The following is a 9,490-nucleotide window of genomic DNA, read 5'->3' as shown; positions in this document are numbered from 1 at the left end:
GGCTTACCAATACATGAAAAAACACAGGAAAAGAAATTCATGTGGGTAAGCTACATTCCAGCACAGATAAGTTAACTACACGAAAGGAGATTTTCTCCACAGTTTGGTCTCTTATATCATCAGGAAATCATTCCTGATTTTAAAGATGGTAACTTTAACCATTCCTCAAACCAATTTTAAAGATGGTAACTAATGTTCTCATTTACATGGGAATTGATAACTCCTTCAATAATTGCTTAAAACAATAACATGTGAAGGTTGCTATGAATTGTCAAGGAAAATTAATTTGCAGGAGGGATTTTTATTAACAGAGTTGTGAAGTGAAACAAAAAAGGAAGTGGCAGCACCTCTTCTGCATTTGGAAAATATGCTCTTAGAAAATGTGCAAGCAAGTCACATACACACTTGTTTCTAAAAGCTCAGGACACTAATGCATTCTAAAAAGCATGGCTATAAAGCCATCATTCAGAAATAAAAGTGGATTCTACAGGTTCCAGCCTAAATGGTTAGATGGCATATTTTCCTATCCTTCCAATATCTAATTTTATAAAAAAGCAACTTGACTAAATAGCTCCTGTGTCTTATTCTCTGCTAACAGGAAGTGATTATAATGAATCTCCATTTTTGATATTCCTTGCAAAATGTAACTGGAAGCCTTAGACATATACAAAAAGCTTGTTTATACAAAAATTCCTTCCTAAAAAGGATAAAAAAATCTCCCTGATTCAACAGAAAACAATTAGTTACTAATTAAAGACAGTAAAATCTTTCTCTCCTCACCACAAAAAGACATCAACTAATGAAAAGTTTTGATATTTTTGCTTATTGGTGATTTTATATACACTATTTATAAAAATTGGTTAGTGTGGAGACTAAATAATGTTAACTGTTTCAAGCAACAGTCTGAATGCTAAATAAAGGGTAAGGAGCTAGATACAGAGTGATGTTTTTTCCTCTTCTGAAAAACACATCAAGCCTGGAACTTGAACTACAGGGTCATAGAATATTTACTTTAAAACTTTCTAGTCAGTAAAAAACATTTTCCTTGGTGCAAAGGAGCAAACATGACCTAACATTCCCTATAAATCTTGAGCAAGGAAAATAGGGTGTAATAGAAAAGAAAAAGCACAGATTTTAGTTCCTAAAATAAACTTTATGCAATCACAGGAAGCATTTAGATCCCTTTTTTTTTCTCCTCTTGCAGGAAAATGAAACAATCTCTGGGCCACAGGAAATAACACAAGTTTTAGAAAATCCCTGTGGTATGAAAGAAAAACTTCAAGTAGATCTTTTCTGAGTCCCATGAATGACGTAAAGGACGACAGATGTTCAAAGACTCAGGGACTTCAACCAGAAGTCAGTGGTGGTGCCGGCACTGGGACAACTCCATCTGAGGTGCAGGAAAATAGGACAGCACAGACTCACACACACAAACTATAATCAATACATCTGCACACAACTAATTCCTGGCTGCAGTTTAGCAAAAAGATCAACTGCAGGAGGAGTGAGGACGGCAAGAAGTGCGGAAGAAAGGAGGCATAGGAGGGGCGGGGTGGAGAGAAGAGAGAGCGGATGGGACCATTTTATTTTAGATTGCCAGCAGATTTTACTAACACTGAGTAAAAGTATGGGCATTTCAATAATTGATGGGACAATTTAAAAGAAATCAATTCATAACTGCAGATATAACCGATATGCAAAAATTCATATCATAATGTAACTGGGTAGAAGAAAAGGTTTATAATGTTTTAATTAAATTTAATTACAGTTGTCAAGAGAATAAATCCTGTAATCTCTACTTTCTGCCTTAAAAGCATTTTCTCTTAGAATACCCCGTTAGGAGGGTATTTTTGGCATTGCTACATAGGGCACATTAGTAGACAAATATTTTTAAAATCTCATAGAAGATTTATCAATTAAATCCTTCTTGGGATGAAAGGTCAAAAAGTAGGGTAAATCAGGAAGGATTTCAGATTTTCTTCTCCCTTTGTGGCTTTAATGAAAAAACGGATACCACAAAACCTTCTGAAGACCATCTGTGTTGTAACATTCCATGACCATCCCTTGAATTTAACAGGTCTTAACTAGGATAATAAAATAAATTGCATTCAGTACATTAAAAATGCAGTTTTACATGACTTTGTAGACTACTGGGTTTTGGCAAGAGTAATTAGGCAGAATGAACTGTTTAATCATTTACAGTGTCAAAACCTTTCACTTCATTATGTTCTCCTGTTTATAATCCCACGGCCATCACCCTTCTCCAGCCCTGGTTCCCTCATGGTTGCATTCCTGTGATGGTTCTCCAGCTGGTCTCCCCATTTTCCCTGATTTCTTTAGTGAATGTCGCTCCCTCACGGCCCCGTCCTATCACTGCCACCACCTCACTTCCTACAGGTGGCCTGGTCAATCTTTTAAAAATATGGTTTCCGTAAGTCACTTCCAGAGTCAAGAACTCATGAGAGCCAGTTTCTTGGTAATCTTACAGAGATAGCTGACTCATGCATATATAAATGTGTGTGTGTGTGTGTGTGTGTGTGTGTGTTTTAATGCAAATTGTAGCATTATACATGCACTTCTTTTAACAATGTAATCCAGTTGTCATTCCATTTAGAACGTAGAGGGTTGCTTTATTCTGATAGCTGCATTGCATTCTCTTGTATGGCTGTTCTACAGTTTATTTAACAAGTCTCTATGTGAAGGAAAATGGATGGTTGAGTGAGTAGAAGGACGAAATATATTTTTTCTCCAAATTATAATTTTCAGGTTGTATTTCATACAAAGAATATGTATGAGTTAAGAAATAAAACAATACCTATGACCCCACTCACCCTCCCAACTTAAAAAAATAAAAACAACTAGTTTACCAGATCTGTAGCTATCTTTGTCTTTCTTTCCTGCCTTATGCCTCACTGGCACCATAGAGTAACACTTGATTTTAATGTATATCATTCCCACAGGTTTTTAGGAAAATTTAATCACACATATCATGCATTACTTTTAACTTTATAAAATGGTAGGCTATAGTCTTCCATAACTTGCCATGTTCATACATTATGTTTCTAAGATTAGTCATTCAAAAACATTTTTTTAACGTTTATTTATTTTTGAGACAGAGACAGACAGAGCATGAATGGAGGAGGGTCAGAGAGAGAGGGAGACACAGAATCTGAAACAGGCTCCAGGCTCTGAGCTATCAGCACAGAGCCCAACTATCTGCAGTTCATTATCAAGGCTGCATAATATTCTACTGTATGACTATACTACAAGGAATTTATTCATTCTTTTGTTACAGTTGGGTTATTTGCAGATTTTTGCTACTCTGAATAGCACTGCTATGAACATTTTCATCTGTGTCTTCTGACGCGCATGTGCAAGAAATCCTCTTGGAAATGCCAAGAACAGAGTAGTAAATTATGTGACTGTATTATTACAACAATGTGTTCTCCAGAGTGGTTGTTTACCATTTTACCAGAAATGTCTAAGACACATCCCTTTCAACACTGGTTGTAAGACTTTTTAATTTTTACAATCCAGTGAGTATGAAATGGCATCTTGTTGGTTTTGATTTGTATTTTCCTGATTACTACCAGGATTGAGCTTATTTTGTTTATTGGCCATTCACATTTTCTCTTCTGTGAAATACTTACTTTCTATTGCCTAACTTTCATTTAAGTTATGTTTTTTCCTTATTGATTTATTTGTAGTTGTTCTTATATTATTCCAAATAACTAATTACAGGTGCTGCAATACATTCTCTCAGTTTATGACACGTCTCATTTTTTACATGATGTCTTTTACTGAAGGGATATTCTGAATTTTAATGCAGCCCAATTTATCAAACTTTTCTTTTATGATTAGTGCTGTTTGTATCTTGTTTAAGAGATTCTTCCCTCCTAAGGTCACAAAGGTCCCATGTTTTCTTCAAAATTTTACCTTTTTTAAACAACATTTTTTTTTAATTTGAGAGAGAGAGAGAGAGAACATGCGTGAAAGTGGGGGAGAGGGGCAGAGGGAGAGAGAGAGAGAGAGAGAGAGAGAGAATCTTAACCAGGCTCCATGCTCTGCACAGAGCCTTGCATAGGGTTTGATCCCACAACCCTGGAATCATGACCTGAGCTGAATCAAGGGTTGAATGCTCAACTGACTGAGCAACCTACGTGCTCTATTATTTTACCTTCTAAAGTTGATTTTTATATGGCATGAGGAAGGGATCCATTCTTTTCCACATGGATAACCAAAAATTGTCCCAGCACTATTTCCTCAGTGATTTTGTCATAAATCAAGCACTCATATATGTACAGACTGTTTCTGGGCTCTCTTATTTTGTCAATTTTCTATCCTGTGTTAATAACAAACTTTTAATTACTATAAATTCATAGTAAGTTTGCTATCTGGTAAGTCAAGTTGCTTTCCTCCCCCTCCTCCTCCCCCACCTCCTCCTCTTCCTTCTAATTTTCCTCTTATGCAGGAGTTTCTCAGCTATTCCTGCATCTTTGCTCTTCATATAGATATTTCAATCAGATTGTTACGCTTTATTAAAAGGGACAATTATTTTTCATGGATTGCATTTTTGTGCCTTTTAAATTTTATTGGGAAGGTATGTATTATAAATTAAAGAATAATGTAAATGAATCTTATGACTTCCCATTGTGTCAAGATCAATGAGAACTTCATGGCATTTCAGGCCCTCTATAATCTGATTAGTTTTTCCCATCCTATTATCCATTACTTCCAAATAGAAAACTACATCTCTAAAGTAGGCTAGTTTTTCCAAAACTCCCTAGTGTAAACCATAGTAAGCTCACTTACACCCTGTCTTTGCTCATATTATTTCTTCATATTAAACCACCTATTCTTCAAACCTGATTGTAGATCTTTCTCCAACCCACCTTCCTAAAAATACCAATGTACATAAAGTCAGAGGTTGGCTCTTATTAGTTTTAAATTTTACTTCATTGTGATAGTTTACTATTCCCAGTTGAAGTATGAGCTCCCGAGGGGCCATGATGGGCTACAAAAGAGTTAAAGAAATATTTTTGATGGGCTCCTCTCCACGTTAAATGGATTTTAGACTAATCACTGTTGCCAACCTTTGGAGTCCAGTCACAATAACACCTTTTTATTTGGATGTGTTGGCTTTTTTTTGTACTTGATGTACGTGGGCAACTATGATTAGTGAACTACAGGAGAAAGCCAGTGCTTAATGGAATTCATTTGCAAGGGACTTTTACAACATAATTTGAAAATACCTTCATCAGCAGAGACAGCCTAATAACATGTTCTCGTAGTGGTTTACAATGTTTCTGTATAGCTCCCCATCTGAAGAGATGATAAAGAAACAAGAGTGTGAACCATAATTAAATCCATTAGCCACAGTGTGAGAAATAATGTTTAAACAACAGTTCAACAGCAGCAACACCCATATTCTTCAAAATCTTTTCCAATGCTTAAAACAGAGATAGCTGGAGATAATTTATTGTTCCTATTATATTTCTCAATAATAAAAATTAAAAATCCTTATTGCTTGATATATTCCTTTTGTAGAAGATAACTAACGTTGCCGTAATGGCCCAAACTAATTTGCAGTAACATAAAAATTACCAAAGGCATAGGATAGGGTATGAATAAGCTGAAATAAAAACCAACAACTATGACACTTTAAATATCTATAAAAGATTACAAATAATAAAGAGCAAGTAGTTTGAAAATATCTTCAAATAAATGACCACTTTTTGCCTTTTTTTTAAATTAAAGGTTATTCTTTTTTGTATTAAACATCTTTTATATATTATCCAACTTACCTGTTGTTACAAACCTGACGTTCCAGGGGATAAAAGTGAGCTACTTTTCAATTAATAAGTTGGAAGTATGGCACATGATTATTTATATTAGTCATTCAATTTTAGAGTTTAACAAGATTTTCAGAACACTGATAGGCTTTACACTGAAGAATGGATTTAAATGCAATTTAAATAAAGGTTTCTGATTAGAAAAGTGGTCTATGGCCAAGTTCTATTGTCATTGTACTCCGTGGAAACTTTAAGCCAAATTATTTAAAAATAGTTTTAAATGTGAAAACAATTTGCTGCTTCAGATCACACAATAGGATGTGCAGAAGAAAAGAAAGCAAATAATTGAATTGATTATCCTTCAAGTTTCAACCCGAAATCCAAACATCAATAGTCATTCAAACTAGCTCTAGAGAGAATGTTCATCTAGTTTTCAATAAGGTATCTTCAGATAGAAAAAAAAAAATTAGACTTTACAAAAGGGATTTGAAAATAACCATATACAGGCATTTAAAAAGGGCTATCTTCTTCTAAAAATATTATTCCAAAAAGTACAATCCAAAATCAGAAAGCAATTTATTAATGCAGCATTCTTTTTTTTTTTTTACAATTTCATTGAGGTATAACTTATGCACAATAAACTGCACATATTTAAAGTGTACAAGGTGGCTGGTTTGGCCTATGTGTATACCTGTGAAATCTTCACTATAATCAAGTTATAGAGCATTTCTATCAAGTCCCAAAGTTTCCTTATTTCCTTTTTAATCCTTCCCCTCTCACCATCCCTTTCTCCCCCAACACCCATCTCCAGGCAACCACTGATTTACTTTGTCAAGTAGTTAAGTTTGCATTTTCTAGAATTTATATAAATGGAATTATGCAGGTTCCACTTTTTTTGTATACCTCTTTCACTCGGCATTAAGAGTTATTAATATTGTATCAATAATTCATTCTATTTTATTTCTATGAAGTATTCTATTGCATAGAGGTAGCAAATCTGGTGTGTCCATTCACCATTTGGTGGACACTTAAGTTGTTTCCAGTTTGGGATATTATGAACAAAGCTGTTAGGAATATTAATTTGTACATAAGACTTCAGCTGGATATACATTTTATTTCTCTTGGGTAAATATCTAGGAGAATAGTTAGACTGTATGTTAGTGCATGTTTCACTCTTTTAGAATATGCCAGGCTGTTTTCCAAAAGTAAATGTACTATTTTACATTTCCATCAACAGTGTATAAGATAAAGTTCCAGTGGGCCCATATTATCACCAAGATTTAGTGTGGTCAATCTTCTTCACTGTGGCCACTTTCGTGGCTGTGTAGTGGTATCTCATTGTGGGGTTTTGTTGTGGTTTTTTGGGTTTGCAGGCATTTTCCCAGTGACTAAAGATGCTGAGCATTTTTCATGTTTTCAGTGGTATCTCTTAGTGAAGTCTCTAGCCAAATGCTTTGCCCATTTTAAAATCACGGTTTTTAGGGGGTCTTTTTAATGGGTTGTAGTTCTATATATAGTTTAGATACAACTTCTTTGTCAGATATATTTTATGTATTCTCCCAGTCTGAAAATTGTCTTTTAACTTTCTTAACTGTGTTTTTAAACAGCTGTTTTAATATTAAGTACAATTTAACCTTTTATAGTTTTAGAGTGATTGTTTCTATGTCCTATTTGAGAAATCTTTGCCTAATTCAAGATTCTCCTGTTTTCCTTTTAGAAGTTTCATAGTTTTAGATATTGCATTTAGATAAATTATCCATTTTAGTTTAATTTTTGTATATGTGTAGGTATAAAGTTTCATTTCTTTACAAAAAGGTTGTCTAAGTATTAAGCACACTTGCTGAAAAGATCTATTCCTCATTGAATTGCCTTGGCACCTTTGCTGAAAATCAAGTTATCATATCGGTAATATGTCTATTTTTAAACTCTACTCTGTTCTATGGATCTATAGGTCTATCTTTATACCAAAACTACATTGTCTTGATTACTGTAGCTTTATAAAAATCTTGAAATCAGATAATGTATGTTCTCTGACTTTAATCTTCTTTATTCAAATGTGTTTTGGCTATCCTACACCCTCTTTATTTCCATATAAATATTAGAATCAAGTTGTCAATTTCAGCAAGAGAGTATCCCAGGATTTTGATTGGAATTGCATTGGATATAGTAGTTCCATCTGAGGAGAACAGATGTCTTAACAATATTAAGTCTTGCAAACCATGAACGTGATCTTTCACCATGTATATAAGTTTTCTTTGATTTCTTTTTTTAGTGTTTTGTATTTGTCCACATCTTATTAGATTTGTATCTAAATATTTAATGGTTTTTGTGCTATTATAAATTGTACTTTTTTCCACTTCCAATTATTCATTGCCAGTATATAGGAATAAAATTGATTTTTGTATATTGACCTTGCATACTGCAAATCTGCTAAATTGATTCATTAGTTAATTTTTTGTATATTTAGGGTTTTTTTTTCCATAGACAATCATGTCATCTGTGAACGAAGGTGGTTTTATCTTTTCCTTTCCAACTTGTATGCTTTTATTTCTTTTTCTATTGCACTGATAAAACCTCCAGTATAACAGTGAATAAAAGTGGGGAGCTTGGAGAACTTTGCCTTGGTCCCAATCATAGGAGGAAAGCAGTCAATTTTTCACCATTAGTCATGATATTAACTGTAAATATTTTTGTAAATCCTTTTTATCAGGAAGAAAAGGTTGTCTTTTATTCCTAGTTTGCTGAGAATTTTTTTTTATCACAAATACATACTAATTTTGTCACTTTTCATGCATCTATCAGGATAAACATATGGTGTTTCTTCTTTAGTCTGTATGTTTAATCTGCTATTTACATTGATTGATTTTCAAATGTTTAAGCAACCTTACATTACCAGGATAATGACCACTTGGTCACAATGTATTATTCTTTTATGCTGGATTCAATTAAATAATATGTTGCCTAGAGTATCTATGGTTATGAGGAATATTTATCTGTAGTTTTCTTGTAATGTCTTTGGTTTGGTTATCAGGGTAATGCTAGCTCCAAAAACTGAGCTGGGGGCAGCACCTGGTTGGCTCAGTCAGTTAAGCCCTTGACTCCTGATTTTGGCTCAGGTCATGATGTCATGGTCCTGAGATCAAGTGCTGCCTCCATGCAAAGCCTGCTTGGGATTCTCTCTCTCCCTCTCTCTCTGCCCCTCCCCTGCTCGTACTCTCTCAAAATATGACACAGGGCTCAATCTCACAAACTGTGAGATCATGACCTGAGCTGAAGTCAAGAGTCTGATGAACACCTAACCGACTGAGCCACGCAGGCACCCCCATCTATTCCTTGAATAAGCTTTGGTAGTCAGCATTTTTCAAGAAATTTGATAGATCATCTATGTTGTCAATTTTGTGGGCATAAAGTTTGTAATAGCTCCTTTTGTACTTTTAATGTCTGTAGGATCTTCGTGATGTTCCCTCTTTCGTTCCTGATTTTGGCAATTAAACTCGGTTTCTCTCACTTCTAAATGAATCTGGCTAGTGGTTTGTCAATTCTGTTCACTTTTCAAAACACCAGCTTTGGATTTCACTGATTTTCTCTATTGCTTTTCTTCTCAATTTCATTTGCTGCCCCTTTTTGTATGTGTTGGATTTAATTTACTCTTCTATCACCAGGTTCTTAATAGAGAAGATTACTTTGTTGCTATGAGA

Source organism: Herpailurus yagouaroundi, unplaced genomic scaffold (genome assembly GCF_014898765.1).
Source record: "Herpailurus yagouaroundi ecotype Mexico unplaced genomic scaffold, PumYag 141, whole genome shotgun sequence".
Classification (NCBI taxonomy): domain Eukaryota; kingdom Metazoa; phylum Chordata; class Mammalia; order Carnivora; family Felidae; genus Herpailurus; species Herpailurus yagouaroundi.
This window is presented reverse-complemented; position numbering follows the sequence as displayed.